At 38.1% G+C, this 19,253-nt stretch overlaps 5 non-coding genes across 5 annotated transcripts; all 5 read left to right on the top strand.

Moving 5' to 3' along the window:
* Positions 1-9,039: 9,039 nt before the first annotated feature.
* Positions 9,040-9,111, top strand: TRNAQ-CUG (transfer RNA glutamine (anticodon CUG)). The gene has a single exon. It is a non-coding gene; the product is annotated as a tRNA-Gln (tRNA).
* Positions 9,112-12,086: 2,975 nt separating this feature from the next.
* Positions 12,087-12,158, top strand: TRNAQ-CUG (transfer RNA glutamine (anticodon CUG)). Its single transcript has one exon. It is a non-coding gene; the product is annotated as a tRNA-Gln (tRNA).
* A 944-nt stretch (positions 12,159-13,102) lies between these two features.
* On the top strand, positions 13,103-13,174 carry TRNAQ-CUG (transfer RNA glutamine (anticodon CUG)). Its single transcript has one exon. It is a non-coding gene; the product is annotated as a tRNA-Gln (tRNA).
* Positions 13,175-17,163: 3,989 nt separating this feature from the next.
* Positions 17,164-17,235, top strand: TRNAQ-CUG (transfer RNA glutamine (anticodon CUG)). Its single transcript has one exon. It is a non-coding gene; the product is annotated as a tRNA-Gln (tRNA).
* A 943-nt stretch (positions 17,236-18,178) lies between these two features.
* On the top strand, positions 18,179-18,250 carry TRNAQ-CUG (transfer RNA glutamine (anticodon CUG)). Its single transcript has one exon. It is a non-coding gene; the product is annotated as a tRNA-Gln (tRNA).
* Positions 18,251-19,253: the final 1,003 nt, after the last annotated feature.

Consider the following 19,253-nt stretch of genomic DNA (forward strand, 5'->3'; position numbering starts at 1 on the left):
CGATATTTGCTTGACACTTCGACTTTGCTGAGAAAATTATATGCATTACCTATGTTTACGGAAGAGATTTGGCTTTGTAGTATAGACGTGTGTAGTTTGTATACTATCATTCCACATGAGGTTGGTCTGAGTGCTACAAGAATGTTTTTGTTGGACCATCCTGAATATATGGGTCCTGATATACAACTAGTTTTGGACTTGTTACGTTTAATTTTAACAAAAAAATGTTTTCTTTATGATGGTAGGTTCTATCTCCAATTAATCAGGTGTGCGTTGGGGTCGAGTGTGGCCTCATCGTATGCTAATATATTCATGTTTATGATTGAGCATGAACTGTTTTTTTCAGATCCACTTATAGCAGACAGAATGGCGTTTTATATGCGTTACATCGATGACCTGTTAATTTTTTGGAGGGGTCCTCGTGAGGATTTAATTCAGTTAATCAATGATCACAATGCTAGTGAAAGTCCGGTGAAATTCACCTTTAACATTAGTAACACTCAGATCAACTATCTAGATGTGCTGATCTCCATTGAAAATGGAGTCTATTTACAAAAAGTAGTGACAGAAATAATTTATTGCACTTTAATAGTTGTCATCCTTTGCCTCTTAAGCGAGGTTTGCCATATTCTCAATTACTCCGTATTAGACGTATTACGTCTGACTCTACTCTGGCTGAACAACAGATGGACGATATGATCTTAACATTTTTGGCAAGGGGGTACATTCTTGAAGATCTTTTAGCTAGCAAACAGAAGGTTTTGAGTTTGGATAGATGGGAATTACTTTTTAAGAAGGAACAAAGGGATAATTTGTCTACTCCTGCCATTACTTGGACTAACCATTTTAATAATGCTAGTCTTCAGATCAATAAGGTAGCCAAGGGTCTTTGGCCATTGATACAGTCGGATTCCGATCTTAACCTTGCTAGCTCCAAAATTATGCCCTGTTATTCTCGCGGACATAATTTGCGAGACATCCTTGTTAAGACCGATATTTCTGTCCCCGATCAATCAGTTGTTACTAACAGTAAACTGGGTTGCATTAGATGCACGTGTATGACATGTCGATTTCTGATTGCGGGTGACAAGTTCTATCATCCCCATTCAAGCAAAATGTATAGAATCCGACATACGCTGATGTGTAATTCTTCCTTTGTGGTATACCAGATATTGTGCCCTTGTGGCCTATCTTATATCGGTAAAACCGAACGTACCTTCAAAGAACGAATGGCATTACCAATGAGCAACCTGTGGCAAAACATTTTGCATTGGCCCCTCATCCGCTGGCATCTTTGAGATATAGGATGATTGATTTTTTCCATGCTAGAATTAGAGGTGGTAATAGGTCCCTTAGGCTTATGCAATGCGAAACACGTTGGATTCATCGGTTGGGAACCCTTGCTGCCAAGGGGCTCAACGAACAACATGGTCTTAATTACTTCGTGTAAACGTTGCTGTGAGTGATCCCATTAAACCATTACATATGGGAAATTATGGTGTGATACATTCATTAGAGCGCTGCTTTAAATGTGGGTTTTGTATATGATTTTTTGGTATCGGCAATATTTTGTCTTTGAATTTATTAATTTTGGTTATTAATCATATTTAAAGCTGTGAATTTTGTGTATCGCTAATAGTTGAGTGCTATATATTGAGTAGTGATGTCAATTTGACTTAATTTGGCAGCATCTTTATGCCTGCTACAGCACGACTATAATAATTTATAAGTATAAATCATAATCTATATTTAGCAGATCCGCTAGTTGTTTAAATATTAGATGAGGGTGTTCTATTTGTTTAAATTACATGTTTATTAACCACAGGTAGAATCGCTAGGATTTTTGATGATCAATAGCGTTCTAGAGATCAGCAGCGTGTTTTCCTTGTTTTATTAGTTGTCATGGTGATTGTTGCACATTATGGGCGTCTGTACACAACGTGGATCATGTGACCGCATTGTTGATGACGTCATTTGTCGGTGCCACCCTAGGGGGGAGTGGTCCCGACCCGGGTGCGCCTTGTTAGTCACTTGGTGAAGGTTTATAAGGTAAGAAGAGCTTTGTATTATGTACTGTCCTGATGAAAAAGCTGGAATAAAGAGCTGTGAAACGTTGATTTACCAAACTGCCATTTCAAGCTGTATCTGTGCCAGGAGTGCTGCTTTCATGTAAGACTATATATATATATATATATATATATATATATATATCCAACGTATGTCCATAACCAATGGACCAGGCGGCACTCCAACGGACTTAACAAACGTGCAAAAATATATATATATGTAGAAGAGTTCCCGCTGGGCCAGCCCTCTGCTCCCCCGTGTCTTGCCATTGGGCCAACTCGCATGGAGGCTCCTGCTGGGGAGACACTTAGAATAAATCACACAAATTTCCAAAAGTTAAAACCTGGCATTTCAGGGGCAAATAAGCCTGAGAGAAACCGTGTCCAGAGGATATCGAAGCTGGTTACTTCTTTGAAAATGGAGCCATGGTGCCTTCTATTAAAAAGCTTGTTTTCCACTTATTTATCAATTTGTAGCTGCATTAGAATAAAGTCACAGATGCAACTATACCAAAAGATGAAAGAAAGGCTGTAACTTCCTTCGACTCAAAATCGGGCCCTATGAGGAGGGAATATCCCGCCCCCTCCACAGATCCACAGAATTTCCTGGGCTGGTTTTCCATCCCAATCTGCCACTGTTCATTCATGCACTCATTATCTCCTGCATTGATTATTGCAACAGTCTCCTTACTGGTCTTCCCAAAGCAGACTCTCACCACTACAATCCAATTTGAAAGCAGCTGCGAGGATGATATTCATTATTACATGTTTATCATCTGCTGCTCCACGCTGTCAGTTCCTTAATTGATTACTTGTTTTCTACTGAATTCAATATAAAATAATTTTCATTACACATCAGGCTAGTAACCAAACTACACTGATATACTGTACATCTCATCACTTATCTCATAATATATCCCAACCCGACTGTCACAACCCATGTTTGTTACCCAGCCGCTGGGTCACCTACTGCTCCTGTGGCCATTTAGCAATTCAAGGGGAACGGGTTGTGCCTTCACTACCATTCCAGTGAGACACAGGCTTCATTGTTCCCGGCCTGTTAAGCTGCAGCTCGCACCCAGCCATCTCTGGAGTACTGCTGTCCTGATCACCTGTTCGAACCAGCCAATCCCTATCCAGTCAGAGTCAGCCAGGACCATCTGAAGCTACTCGTCCAATCCTGGCCAACCTCGGGGTATATATTCTAGTCTCTGGTTCTCAGTCATTACCAGTACAATGTCTAGCGTAGTCCTTACTGAATGAAGCTCAACTGTGCTCCATTACAGTCATATTGCTATCCGGCTAGTGCAGTTCTGCTGTTGTTTGCTGCACTAACTCATTATGCTGTTCTATTCCTGTGTTACCAGTATATTAAGTTGCAAAGGTAGTCTGAGTATGTTCTAATGTGCTGTATCTGTGCTACATTTGTAAAAGCATCAACCTGTCTGCTCAGGTATATTGCTGTTCCTGTTTACCTGCATCCATTCCAGAGTATTTCACAGCTACCATCCATTCTTGTCTTCAGTCTGTATCTGGTCCTGTCATCTATAGAGCGCTTTCAGATTACAGAAAAAACCCAGTCCAAGCTTGGTAAATCTGTCTGTGAAGCTCTGCCCACTCAAGTGACCTGGACAACAGAACCAAGTAAGAAGAGTGCTTTATTATTATCAAGTAACAACCCAGTTCAGCCTGGTTAATCTACTGCAACACTCATCTCTGCTACATACTTCATATCTTCAACAACACCGATGTCCCTGATGGTCTAGTGGGTACAATACGGCATCTCTCTGCCGAGACCTGTGTTTGATTCCCAGTCAGGGAGGCATCTAACTACATGTCAAGAGGGGTCCAGCTTTGTATACACATCTTCATTTACTCAACTCCAGTTCCATAAACTAAAACAAGCGTGACACTGACCTAACCTCTCTGCACAATATCTGCATCTGTCATCCACATACATTGCTTGCTCCCATTCATTGTTACAGGACATTTTCAGGCTGCACCCATTCTGTGGAATGCCCTCCCACTACAGGACTTTCCTCTAGTTTCCAAACCTTCAAGAGTTCCCTGAAAACTCACCTCTTCAGACAAGTATATCAAATTCCAGAATCATCATCTTAACTTCTATAAGTTATCCTACCCAATTACATCCTCACTTTACAGTCCACACATAGCTTTACATATTTTCTTTTTCTTCACTTTCACATCCTCTATGTGACTGGGTCACACAGGCCACCAAGAACCTCTGCAATCTGGCTGGGCCTATATGCAATAGGTAGCACCTATCCTTGTGTATCAATGCCTATTTCCCTATAGATTCTAAGCTTGCGAGCAAGGCCCTCTTACCTTATGTCTGTCTGTTATTAACCAGTCCTGTTTTATTACTGTTTGTTCCCAATTGTCAAATGCAAATGAATAAGCTGCACTATATAAATAACAGCTATTATTATTATAAATAATAATAATAATAATAATAATAATAATGAAGTTGACTAGTTAGATAACTCATCACCTTCTTCCATATGGGAGACTCTAAAAAAACAAGACATTAAAGAGATTAAAAAAAACTATGTGAAAAATACTTATCTACTAAAACTTACTGACATTAAGACACTGTAAGATAGGCTTTTGGTTTCTAGTTGTAGCAGAGTGGTTTAAGATGATGGACTAGAAATCCATTGGGGTCCCCCTTTGCAGGTTTAAATCCTGTCAACTTCACTTTGGTTTGCTGGTAAAATTTCATTTAAATAAATTTGAACCAATACACAAATATTTTAGAAGCCATTCAGTGGTCATAAGCACATGTAGATTAAACCAAAATTGCTTAATTTCTTTGCCATTGGGGTGTGCCTACAATTATCATAGTTATGTTATTTATGCCTGATACCAGAAATAGTACCCCATATCATCTAACCTATCAATCTCCTACATGGTTTACCAGATCACCATGTACCTCAGCTATCTCAAACATCATCATATCACCATTTTCAGTGGGAACTTGTTTATATATTTAATGTAAAAATAGTAAACAAATATGACACATGATGAGCTAAGTATGTATTTGTAACCCAGTGGTTAAGGTGATGGACTAGAAATCCATTGGGGTCTCCACGCGTAGGTTCAAATCCTGCCGACTATGTTTTGGCTTGCTGGATAAATGTTATTGAAATAAATTTTAAACCAATACTCAAACATTTTAGAAGCCATTCAGTGATCATAAACACCTGTAGAATAAACCAAAATTACTTCCTTTCTTTGCCATGGGGGTGTGCCTACTATTCTATTATCATAGTTATGTTATTTGCACCTGATACCAGCAATATTCCCCCATATCATCTAATTTATCAATCTCCTACATTATTTACCATATCACCATGTACTTTAGCTTTCTCTAAAAAATTATCAAATCACCATTTTGGGCAATCACAATCTGGGATGTGAAATCCATTGCTACAGCACTCAAAAAGGTAGCAGAGGGTTTTCCGGGATTGCAATAAAAAGTTATTTATACATATAGTTGAAAACAAAACACAGGGCGAGAATAACAATGGGTTGGATGGAGCTACAGTCCTCCACATAAAAATAGGCCCACCATCAACTGTACGGTTGGCCATAAATCATAAGTACTAAAATTGTAGTTTTAGTTTTCTCATCAAACTATGTTATTTTTCTACTTTTCTGTATTTAGAGAGAAATTGGGGATAACAGTGTAGGCGTTGTACACACCCACTTGGATCTGGCTACATCCACATAGCACTGGTCACAGCTCCTTCCCTTCTCAGTATAGGCCCTGAAACATTTTAGCCCCTGACCCATGTGGCCCTTAATCTGGCCTTAACAATATGCAAATAGTTTGGTAGCATTTCAAAGATTTTAAGCACCTCGAGGTTAGTATACAGTTAATTATATGTGTACGGTTACAGCCTGGCATAATGTGTCGATAGGTTCCATGGTGTAAAGGTTAGCACTCTGGAATCTGAATCCAGCGATTGGAGTTGAAATCTCAGTGGGACCTTGTTTAAATATTTATTGTAAAAATAGTAAACAAATATGACACTTTATAAAATATGTATGTATTCGTGGCCGAGTGGTTTTGGTGATGACCTGAAATTCGTTGGGGTCTCCCAGCTCGTGTTCAAATACTGCCGACTACATTTTGGCTTGCTGGAAAAATGTCATTGAAATAAATTTTAAACCAAAACTCAAACGTTTTAGAAACCATTCAGTGATCATAAACACCTGTAGAATAAACCAAAAATGCTTCCTTTCTTTGCCATGGGGGTGTGCCTACTATTCTATTATCATAGATGTTATTTGCACCTGATACCAGCAATATTCCCCCATACCATCTAATTTATCAATCTCCTACATGATTTACCTTATCACCATGTACTTTAGCTTTCTCTAAAAAATCATAATATCACCATTTTGGGCAATCACAATCTGGGATGTGAAATCCATTGCTACAGCACTCAAAAAGGTAGCAGAGGGTTTTCCTGGTTTGCCATAAACAGCTATTTATACATAGAGTTGAAAACGATACACAGGGCGAGAATAACAATGGGGTGGATGGAGCTACAGTCCTCCACACAAAAAAAGGCCCACCATCAACTGTACGGTTGGCCATAAATCATAAGTACTAAAATTGTAGTTTTAGTTTTCTCATCAAACTATGTTATTTTTCTACTTTTCTGTATTTAGAGAGAAATTGGGGATGACAGTGTAGGCGTTGTACACACCCACTTGGATCTGGCTACATCCACATAGCACTGGTCACAGCTCCTCCCCTTCTCAGTATAGGCTTTGAAACATTTTAGCCCCTGACCCATGTGGCCCTTAATCTGGCCTTAACAATATGCAAATAGTTTGGTAGCATTTCAAAGATTTTAAGCACCTCCAGGTTAGTATACAGTTTATTATATGTGTACGGTTACAGACAGGCATATCGTGTCGATAGGTTCCATGGTGTAAAGGTTAGCACTCTGGACTCTGAAGCCAGCGATCTGATTTCAAATCTCGGTGGGACCTTGTTTAAATATTTATTGTAAAAATAGTAAACAAATATGACACTTTATGAAATATGTATGTATTCGTGGCCGAGTGGTCTTGGCGATGGACTAGAAATCCATTGGGGTCACCCAGCTCATGGTCAAACACTGCCGACTACATTTTGGCTTGCTGGAAAAATGTAATTGAAATAAATTTTAAACCAAAACTCAAACGTTTTAGAAACCATTCAGTGATCTTAAACACCAGTAGAATAAACCAAAAATGCTTCCTTTCTTTGCCATGGGGGTGTGCCTACTATTCTATTATCATAGTTATGTTATTTGCACCTGATACCAGCAATATTCCCCCATATCATCTAATTTATCAATCTCCTACATGATTTACCATATCACCATGTACTTTAGCTTTCTCTAAAAAATCATCATATCACCATTTTGGGCAATCACAATCTGGGATGTGAAATCCATTGCTACAGCACTCAAAAAGGTATCAGAGGGTTTTTCTGGTTTGCAATAAAAAGTTATTTCTACATAGAGTTGAAAACAATACACAGGGCGAGAATAACAATGGGGTAGATGGAGCTACAGTCCTCCACATAAAAATAGGCCCACCATCAACTGTACGGTTGGCCATAAATCATAAGTATTAAAATTGTAGTTTTAGTTTTCTCATCAAACTATGTTATTTTTCTACTTTTCTGTATTTAGAGAGAAATTGGGGATGACAGTGTAGGCGTTGTACACACCCACTTGGATCTGGCTACATCCACATAGCACTGGTCACAGCTCCTCCCCTTCTCAGTATAGGCCCTGAAACATTTTAGCCCCTGACCCATGTGGCCCTTAATCTGGCCTTAACAATATGCAAATAGTTTGGTAGCATTTCAAAGATTTTATGCACCTCCAGGTTAGTATACAGTTTATTATATGTGTAGGGCTATAGCCTGACTTAATGTGTCGATAGGTTCCACGGTGTAATGGTTAGCACTCTGGACTCTGAGTTCAAATCTTGGTGGGACCTTGTTTAAATATTTATTGTAAAAATAGTAAAGAAATATGACACTTTATAAAATATGTATGTATTCGTGGCCGAGTGGTTTTGGCGATGGACTAGAAATTCATTGGGGTCTCCCAGCTCGTATTCATATACTGCCGACTACATTTTGGCTTGCTGGAAAAATGTCATTGAAATAAATTTTAAACCAATATTCAAACGTTTTAGAAACCATTGAGTGATCATAAACACCTGTAGAATAAACCAGAAATGCTTCCTTTCTTTGCCATGGGGGTGTGCCTACTATTTTATTATCATAGTTATGTTATTTGCACCTGATACCAGCAATATTCCCCCATATCATATAATTTATCAATCTCCTACATGATTTACCATATCACCATTTACTTTAGCTTTCTCTAAAAAATCATCATATCACCATTTTGGGCAATCACAATCTGGGATGTGAAATCCATTGCTACAGCACTCAAAAAGGTAGCAGAGGGTTTTTCTGGTTTGCAATAAAAAGTTATTTATACATAGAGTTGAAAACAATACTCAGGGAGAGAATAACAATGGGGTGGATGGAGCTACAGTCCTCCACATAAAATAGGCCCACCATCAACTGTACGGATGGCCATAAATCATAAGTACTAAAATTGTAGTTTTAGTTTTCTCATCAAACTATGTTATTTTTCTACTTTTCTGTATTTAGAGAGAAATTGGGGATGACAGTGTAGGCGTTGTACACACCCACTTGGATCTGGCTACATCCACATAGCACTGGTCACAGCTCCTCCCCTTCTCAGTATATGCCCTGAAACATTTTAGCCCCTGACCCATGTGGCCCTTAATCCGGCCTTAACAATATGCAAATAGTTTGGTAGCATTTCAAAGATTTGAAGCACCTCCAGGTTAGTATACAGTTTATTATATGTGTACTGTTACAGCCCGGTGTAAAGTGTCAATAGGTTCCATGGTGTAATGGTTAGCATTCTGGACTCTGAATCCAGTGATCTGAGTTCAAATCTTGGTGGGACCTTGTTTAAATATTTATTGTAAAAATAGTAAACAAATATGACACTTTATAAAATATGTATGTATTCGTGGCCGAGTGGTTTTGGCGATGGACTAGAAATTCATTGGGGTCTCCCAGCTCGTATTCAAATACTGCCAACTACATTTTGGCTTGCTGGAAAAATGTCATTGAACTAAATTTTAAACCAATATTCAAACGTTTTAGAAACCATTGAGTGATCATAAACACCTGTAGAATAAACCAAAAATGCTTCCTTTCTTTGCCATGGGGGTGTGCCTACTATTTTATTATCACAGTTATGTTATTTGCACCTGATACCAGCAATATTCCCCCATATCATCTAATTTATCAATCTCCTACATGATTTACCATATCACCATTTACTTTAGCTTTCTCTAAAAAATCATCATATCACCATTTTGGGCAATCACAATCTGGGATGTGAAATCCATTGCTACAGCACTCAAAAAGGTAGCAGAGGGTTTTTCTGGTTTGCAATAAAAAGTTATTTATACATAGAGTTGAAAACAATACACAGGGCGAGAATAACAATGGGGTAGATGGAGCTACAGTCCTCCACATAAAAATAGGCCCACCATCAACTGTACGGTTGGCCATAAATCATAAGTATTAAAATTGTAGTTTTAGTTTTCTCATCAAACTATGTTATTTTTCTACTTTTCTGTATTTAGAGAGAAATTTGGGATGACAGTGTAGGCGTTGTACACACCCACTTGGATCTGGCTACATCCACATAGCACTGGTCACAGCTCCTCCCCTTCTCAGTATAGGCCCTGAAACATTTTAGCCCCTGACCCATGTGGCCCTTAATCTTGCCTTAACAATATGCAAATAGTTTGGTAGCATTTCAAAGATTTTATGCACCTCCAGGTTAGTATACAGTTTATTATATGTGTAGGGTTATAGCCTGACTTAATGTGTTGATAGGTTCCATGGTGTAATGGTTATCACTCTAGATTCTGAATCCAGCGATCTGAGTTCAAATCTTGGTGGGACCTTGTTTAAATATTTATTGTAAAAATAGTAAACAAATATGACACTTTATAAAATATGTATGTATTCGTGGCCGAGTGGTTTTGGCGATGGACTAGAAATTCATTGGGGTCTCCCAGCTCGTATTCAAATACTGCCGACTACATTTTGGCTTGCTGTAAAAATGTAATTGAAATAAATTTTAAACAATATTCAAACGATTTAGAAACCATTGAGTGATCATAAACACCTGTAGAATAAACCAAAAATGCTTCCTTTCTTTGCCATGGGGGTGTGCCTACTATTTTATTATCACAGTTATGTTATTTGCACCTGATACCAGCAATATTCCCCCATATCATCTAATTTATCAATCTCCTACATGATTTACCATATCACCATTTACTTTAGCTTTCTCTAAAAAATCATCATATCACCATTTTGGGCAATCACAATCTGGGATGTGAAATCCATTGCTACAGCACTCAAAAAGGTAGCAGAGGGTTTTTCTGGTTTGCAATAAAAAGTTATTTATACATAGAGTTGAAAACAATACTCAGGGAGAGAATAACAATGGGGTGGATGGAGCTACAGTCCTCCACATAAAAATAGGCCCACCATCAACTGTACGGTTGGCCATAAATCATAAGTACTAAAATTGTAGTTTTAGTTTTCTCATCAAACTATGTTATTTTTCTACTTTTCTGTATTTAGAGAGAAATTGGGGATGACAGTGTAGGCGTTGTACACACCCACTTGGATCTGGCTACATCCACATAGCACTGGTCACAGCTCCTTCCCTTCTCAGTATAGGCCCTGAAACATTTTAGCCCCTGACCCATGTGGCCCTTAATCTGGCCTTAACAGTATGCAAATAGTTTGGTAGCATTTCAAAGATTTTATGCACCTCCAGGTTAGTATACAGTTTATTATATGTGTAGGGTTATAGCCTGACTTAATGTGTTGATAGGTTCCATGGTGTAATGGTTATCACTCTGGATTCTCCATCCAGCGATCTGAGTTCAAATCTTGGTGGGACCTTGTTTAAATATTTATTGTAAAAATAGTAAACAAATATGACACTTTATGAAATATGTATGTATTCGTGGCCGAGTGGTCTTGGCGATGGACTAGAAATCCATTGGAGTCACCCAGCTCTTGTTCAAACACTGCCGACTTCATTTTGGCTTGCTGGAAAAATGTAATTGAAATAAATTTTAAACCAAAACTCAAACGTTTTAGAAACCATTCAGTGATCATAAACACCTATAGAATAAACCAAAAATGCTTCCTTTCTTTGCCATGGGGGTGTGCCTACTATTCTATTATCATAGTTATGTTATTTGCACCTGATACCAGCAATATTCCCCCATATCATCTAATTTATCAATCTCCTACATGATTTACCATATCACCATGTACTTTAGCTTTCTCTAAAAAATCATCATATCATCATTTTGGGCAATCACAATCTGGGATGTGAAATCCATTGCTACAGCACTCCAAAAGGTAGCAGAGGGTTTTTCTGGTTTGCAATAAAAAGTTATTTATACATAGAGTTGAAAACAATACACAGGGCGAGAATAACAATGGGGTGGATGGAGCTACAGTCCTCCACATAAAAATAGGCCCACCATCAACTGTACGGTTGGCCATAAATCATAAGTATTAAAATTGTAGTTTTAGTTTTCTCATCAAACTATGTTATTTTTCTACTTTTCTGTATTTAGAGAGAAATTGGGGATGACAGTGTAGGCGTTGTACACACCCACTTGGATCTGGCTACATCCACATAGCACTGGTCACAGCTCCTCCCCTTCTCAGTATAGGCCCTGAAACATTTTAGCCCCTGACCCATGTGGCCCTTAATCTTGCCTTAACAATATGCAAATAGTTTGGTAGCATTTCAAAGATTTTAAGCACCTCCAGGTTAGTATACAGTTTATTATATGTGTACGGTTATAGCCAGATTTAATGTGTTGATAGGTTCCATGGTGTAATGGTTTGCACTCTGGACTCTGAATCCAGCGATCTGAGTTCAAATCTTGGTGGGACCTAGTTTAAATATTTATTGTAAAAATAGTAAACAAATATGACACTTTATAAAATATGTATGTATTCATGGCCGAGTGGTTTTGGCGATGGACTAGAAATTCATTGGGGTCTCCCAGCTCGTATTCAAATACTGCCGACTACATTTTGGCTTGCTGGAAAAATGTCATTGAAATAAATTTTAAACCAATATTCAAACATTTTAGAAACCATTGAGTGATCATAAACACCTGTAGAATAAACCAAAAATGCTTCCTTTCTTTGCCATGGGGGTGTGCCTACTATTTTATTATCATAGTTATGTTATTTGCACCTGATACCAGCAATATTCCCCCATATCATCTAATTTATCAATCTCCTACATGATTTACCATATCACCATTTACTTTAGCTTTCTCTAAAAAATCATCATATCACCATTTTGGGCAATCACAATCTGGGATGTGAAATCCATTGCTACAGCACTCAAAAAGGTAGCAGAGGGTTTTTCTGGTTTGCAATAAAAAGTTATTTATACTTAGAGTTGAAAACAATACACAGGGAGAGAATAACAATGGGGTGGATGGAGCTACAGTCCTCCACATAAAAATAGGCCCACCATCAACTGTACGGATGGCCATAAATCATAAGTACTAAAATTGTAGTTTTAGTTTTCTCATCAAACTATGTTATTTTTCTACTTTTCTGTATTTAGAGAGAAATTGGGGATAACAGTGTAGGCGTTGTACACACCCACTTGGATATGGCTACATCCACATAGCACTGGTCACAGCTCCTCCCCTTCTCAGTATATGCCCTGAAACATTTTAGCCCCTGACCCATGTGGCCCTTAATCCGGCCTTAACAATTTGCAAATAGTTTGGTAGCATTTCAAAAATTTTAAGCACCTCAAGGTTAGTACACAGTTTATTATATGTGTACTGTTACAGCCCGGCGTAAAGTGTCAATAGGTTCCATGGTGTAATGGTTAGCATTCTGGACTCTGAATCTAGTGATCCGAGTTCAAATCTTGGTGGGACCTTGTTTAAATATTTATTGTAAAAATAGTAAACAAATATGACGCTTTATAAAATATGTATGTATTCGTGGCCGAGTGGTTTGGTGATGGACTAGAAATTTGTTGGGGTCTCCCAGCTCGTGTTCAAATACTGCCGACTACATTTTGGCTTGCTGGAAAAATGTCATTGAAATAAATTTTAAACCAAAACTCAAACGTTTTAGAAACCATTCAGTGATCATAAACACCTGTAGAATAAACCAAAAATGCTTCCTTTCTTTGCCATGGGGGTGTGCCTACTATTCTATTATCATAGTTATGTTATTTGCAGCTGATACCAGCAATATTCCCCCATACCATCTAATTTATCAATCTCCTACATGATTTACCTTATCACCATGTACTTTAGCTTTCTCTAAAAAATTATCATATCACCATTTTGGGCAATCACAATCTGGGATGTGAAATCCATTGCTACAGCACTCAAAAAGGTAGCAGAGGGTTTTCCTGGTTTGCCATAAACAGCTATTTATACATAGAGTTGAAAACGATAGACAGGGCGAGAATAACAATGGGGTGGATGGAGCTACAGTCCTCCACACAAAAAAAGGCCCACCATCAACTGTACGGTTGGCCATAAATCATAAGTACTTAAATTGTAGTTTTAGTTTTCTCATCAAACTATATTATTTTTCTACTTTTCTGTATTTAGAGAGAAATTGGGGATGACAGTGTAGGCGTTGTACACACCCACTTGGATCTGGCTACATCCACATAGCACTGGTCACAGCTCCTCCCCTTCTCAGTATAGGCCCTGAAACATTTTAGCCCCTGACCGATGTGGCCCTTAATCTGGCCTTAACAATATGCAAATAGTTTGGTAGCATTTCGAAGATTTTAAGCACCTCCAGGTTAGTATACAGTTTATTATATGTGTACGGTTACAGACTGGCATATCGTGTCGATAGGTTCCATGGTGTAAAGGTTAGCACTCTGGACTCTGAATCCAGCGATCTGATTTCAAATCTCGGTGGGACCTTGTTTAAATATTTATTGTAAAAATAGTAAACAAATATGACACTTTATGAAATATGAATGTATTCGTGGCCGAGTGGTCTTGGCGATGGACTAGAAATCCATTGGGGTCACCCAGCTCATGTTCAAACACTGCCGACTACATTTTGGCTTGCTGGAAAAATGTAATTGAAATAAATTTTAAACAATATTCAAACGATTTAGAAACCATTGAGTGATCATAAACACCTGTAGAATAAACCAAAAATGCTTCCTTTCTTTGCCATGGGGGTGTGCCTACTATTTTATTATCACAGTTATGTTATTTGCACCTGATACCAGCAATATTCCCCCATATCATCTAATTTATCAATCTCCTACATGATTTACCATATCACCATTTACTTTAGCTTTCTCTAAAAAATCATCATATCACCATTTTGGGCAATCACAATCTGGGATGTGAAATCCATTGCTACAGCACTCAAAAAGGTAGCAGAGGGTTTTTCTGGTTTGCAATAAAAAGTTATTTATACATAGAGTTGAAAACAATACTCAGGGAGAGAATAACAATGGGGTGGATGGAGCTACAGTCCTCCACATAAAAATAGGCCCACCATCAACTGTACGGTTGGCCATAAATCATAAGTACTAAAATTGTAGTTTTAGTTTTCTCATCAAACTATGTTATTTTTCTACTTTTCTGTATTTAGAGAGAAATTGGGGATGACAGTGTAGGCGTTGTACACACCCACTTGGATCTGGCTACATCCACATAGCACTGGTCACAGCTCCTTCCCTTCTCAGTATAGGCCCTGAAACATTTTAGCCCCTGACCCATGTGGCCCTTAATCTGGCCTTAACAGTATGCAAATAGTTTGGTAGCATTTCAAAGATTTTATGCACCTCCAGGTTAGTATACAGTTTATTATATGTGTAGGGTTATAGCCTGACTTAATGTGTTGATAGGTTCCATGGTGTAATGGTTATCACTCTGGATTCTGCATCCAGCGATCTGAGTTCAAATCTTGGTGGGACCTTGTTTAAATATTTATTGTAAAAATAGTAAACAAATATGACACTTTATGAAATATGTATGTATTCGTGGCCGAGTGGTCTTGGCGATGGACTAGAAATCCATTGGGGTCACCCAGCTCTTGTTCAAACACTGCCGACTTCATTTTGGCTTGCTGGAAAAATGTAATTGAAATAAATTTTAAACCAAAACTCAAACGTTTTAGAAACCATTCAGTGATCATAAACACCTATAGAATAAACCAAAAATGCTTCCTTTCTTTGCCATGGGGGTGTGCCTACTATTCTATTATCATAGTTATGTTATTTGCACCTGATACCAGCAATATTCCCCCATATCATCTAATTTATCAATCTCCTACATGATTTACCATATCACCATGTACTTTAGCTTTCTCTAAAAAATCATCATATCACCATTTTGGGCAATCACAATCTGGGATGTGAAATCCATTGCTACAGCACTCAAAAAGGTAGCAGAGGGTTTTTCTGGTTTGCAATAAAAAGTTATTTATACATAGAGTTGAAAACAATACACAGGGCGAGAATAACAATGGGGTAGATGGAGCTACAGTCCTCCACATAAAAATAGGCCCACCATCAACTGTACGGTTGGCCATAAATCATAAGTATTAAAATTGTAGTTTTAGTTTTCTCATCAAACTATGTTATTTTTCTACTTTTCTGTATTTAGAGAGAAATTGGGGATGACAGTGTAGGCGTTGTACACACCCACTTGGATCTGGCTACATCCACATAGCACTGGTCACAGCTCCTCCCCTTCTCAGTATAGGCCCTGAAACATTTTAGCCCCTGACCCATGTGGCCCTTAATCTTGCCTTAACAATATGCAAATAGTTTGGTAGCATTTCAAAGATTTTAAGCACCTCCAGGTTAGTATACAGTTTATTATATGTGTACGGTTATAGCCAGACTTAATGTGTCGATAGGTTCCATGGTGAAATGGTTAGCACTCTGGACTCTGAATCCAGCGATCTGAGTTCAAATCTTGGTGGGACCTAGTTTAAATATTTATTGTAAAATTAGTAAACAAATATGACACTTTATGAAATATGAATGTATTCGTGGCCGAGTGGTCTTGGCGATGGACTAGAAATCCATTGGGGTCACCCAGCTCATGTTCAAACACTGCCGACTACATTTTGGCTTGCTGGAAAAATGTAATTGAAATAAATTTTAAACAATATTCAAACGATTTAGAAACCATTGAGTGATCATAAACACCTGTAGAATAAACCAAAAATGCTTCCTTTCTTTGCCATGGGGGTGTGCCTACTATTTTATTATCACAGTTATGTTATTTGCACCTGATACCAGCAATATTCCCCCATATCATCTAATTTATCAATCTCCTACATGATTTACCATATCACCATTTACTTTAGCTTTCTCTAAAAAATCATCATATCACCATTTTGGGCAATCACAATCTGGGATGTGAAATCCATTGCTACAGCACTCAAAAAGGTAGCAGAGGGTTTTTCTGGTTTGCAATAAAAAGTTATTTATACATAGAGTTGAAAACAATACTCAGGGAGAGAATAACAATGGGGTGGATGGAGCTACAGTCCTCCACATAAAAATAGGCCCACCATCAACTGTACGGTTGGCCATAAATCATAAGTACTAAAATTGTAGTTTTAGTTTTCTCATCAAACTATGTTATTTTTCTACTTTTCTGTATTTAGAGAGAAATTGGGGATGACAGTGTAGGCGTTGTACACACCCACTTGGATCTGGCTACATCCACATAGCACTGGTCACAGCTCCTTCCCTTCTCAGTATAGGCCCTGAAACATTTTAGCCCCTGACCCATGTGGCCCTTAATCTGGCCTTAACAGTATGCAAATAGTTTGGTAGCATTTCAAAGATTTTATGCACCTCCAGGTTAGTATACAGTTTATTATATGTGTAGGGTTATAGCCTGACTTAATGTGTTGATAGGTTCCATGGTGTAATGGTTATCACTCTGGATTCTGCTTCCAGCGATCTGAGTTCAAATCTCGGTGGGACCTTTTTAAATATTTATTGTAAAAATAGTAAACAAATATGACACTTTATGAAATATGTATGTATTCGTGGCCGAGTGGTCTTGGCGATGGACTAGAAATCCATTGGGGTCTCCCAGCTCGTATTCAAATACTGCCGACTACATTTTGGCTTGCTGGAAAAAGGTCATTGAAATAAATTTTAAACCAATATTCAAACGTTTTAGAAACCATTGAGTGCTCATAAACACCTGTAGAATAAACCAAAAATGCTTCCTTTCTTTGCCATGGGGGTGTGCCTACTATTTTATTATCATAGTTATGTTATTTGCACCTGATACCAGCAATATTCCCCCATATCATCTAATTTATCAATATCCTACATGATTTACCATATCACCATTTACTTTAGCTTTCTCTAAAAAATCATCATATCACCATTTTGGGCAATCACAATCTGGGATGTGAAATCCATTGCTACAGCACTCAAAAAGGTAGCAGAGGGTTTTTCTGGTTTGCCATAAAAAGTTATTTATACATAGAGTTGAAAACAATACACAGGGAGAGAATAACAATGGGGAGGATGGAGCTACAGTCCTCCACATAAAAATAGGCCCACCATCAACTGTACGGATGGCCATAAATCATAAGTACTAAAATTGTAGTTTTAGTTTTCTCATCAAACTATGTTATTTTTCAACTTTTCTGTATTTAGAGAGAAATTGGGGATGACAATGTAGGCGTTGTACACACCCACTTGGATCTGGCTACATCCACATAGCACTGGTCACAGCTCCTCCCCTTCTCAGTATATGCCCTGAAACATTTTAGCCCCTGACCCATGTGTCCCTTAATCCGGCCTTAACAATATGCAAATAGTTTGGTAGCATTTCAAAAATTTTAAGCACCTCCAGGTTAGTACACAGTTTATTATAAGTGTACTGTTACAGCCCGGCATAAAGTGTCAATAGGTTCCATGGTGTAATGGTTAGCGCTCTGGACTCTGAATCCAGTGATCCGAGTTCAAATCTCAGTGGGACCTTGTTTAAATATTTATTGTAAAAATAGTAAACAAATATGACGCTTTATAAAATTTGTATGTATTCGTGGCCGAGTGGTTTTGGCGATGGACTAGAAATCCATATTCTATTATGCCTACTATTCTATTATCATAGTTATGTTATTTGCACTTGATACCAGCAATATTCCCCCATATCATCTAATTTATCAATCTCCTACATGATTTACCATATCACCATGTACTTTAGCTTTCTCTAAAAAATCATCATATCACCATTTTGGGCAATCACAATCTGGGATGTGAAATCCATTGCTACAGCACTCAAAAAGGTAGCAGAGGGTTTTTCTGGTTTGCCATGAAAAAATATTTCTAAATAGAGTTGAAAACAATACACAGGGCGAGAATAACAATGGGGTAGATGGAGCTACAGTCCTCCACATAAAAATAGGCCCACCATCAACTGTACGGTTGGCCATAAATCATAAGTATTAAAATTGTAGTTTTAGTTTTCTCATCAAACTATGTTATTTTTCTACTTTTCTGTATTTAGAGAGAAATTGGGGATGACAGTGTAGTTGTTGTACACACCCACTTGGATCTGGCTACATCCACATAGCACTTGTCACAGCTCCTCCCCTTTTCAGTATAGGCCCTGAAATATTTTAGCCCCTGACCCATGTGGCCCTTAATCCGGCTTAAAAAATTTGCAAATAGTTTGGTAGAATTTCAAAGATTTGAAGCACCTCCAGGTTAGTATACAGTTTATTATATGTGTATGGTTATAGCCTGACTTAATGTGTCGATAGGTTCTATGGTGTAATGGTTAGCACTCTGGACTCTGAATCCAGCGATCCGAGTTCAAATATCGGTGGGACAATGTTTATTGTGAAAATAGTAAACAAATATGATGCTTTATATAATTTGTATGTATTCGTGGCCGAGTTGTTTTGGCGATGGACTAGAAATCCATAGGGGTTTCCCAGCGCTTCTTCAAATACTGCCAACTACATTTTTGCTTGCTGGA

This window comes from Taudactylus pleione, unplaced genomic scaffold (genome assembly GCF_031769625.1).
Source record: "Taudactylus pleione unplaced genomic scaffold, aTauple2 ptg000085l, whole genome shotgun sequence".
Lineage (NCBI taxonomy): Eukaryota > Metazoa > Chordata > Amphibia > Anura > Myobatrachidae > Taudactylus > Taudactylus pleione.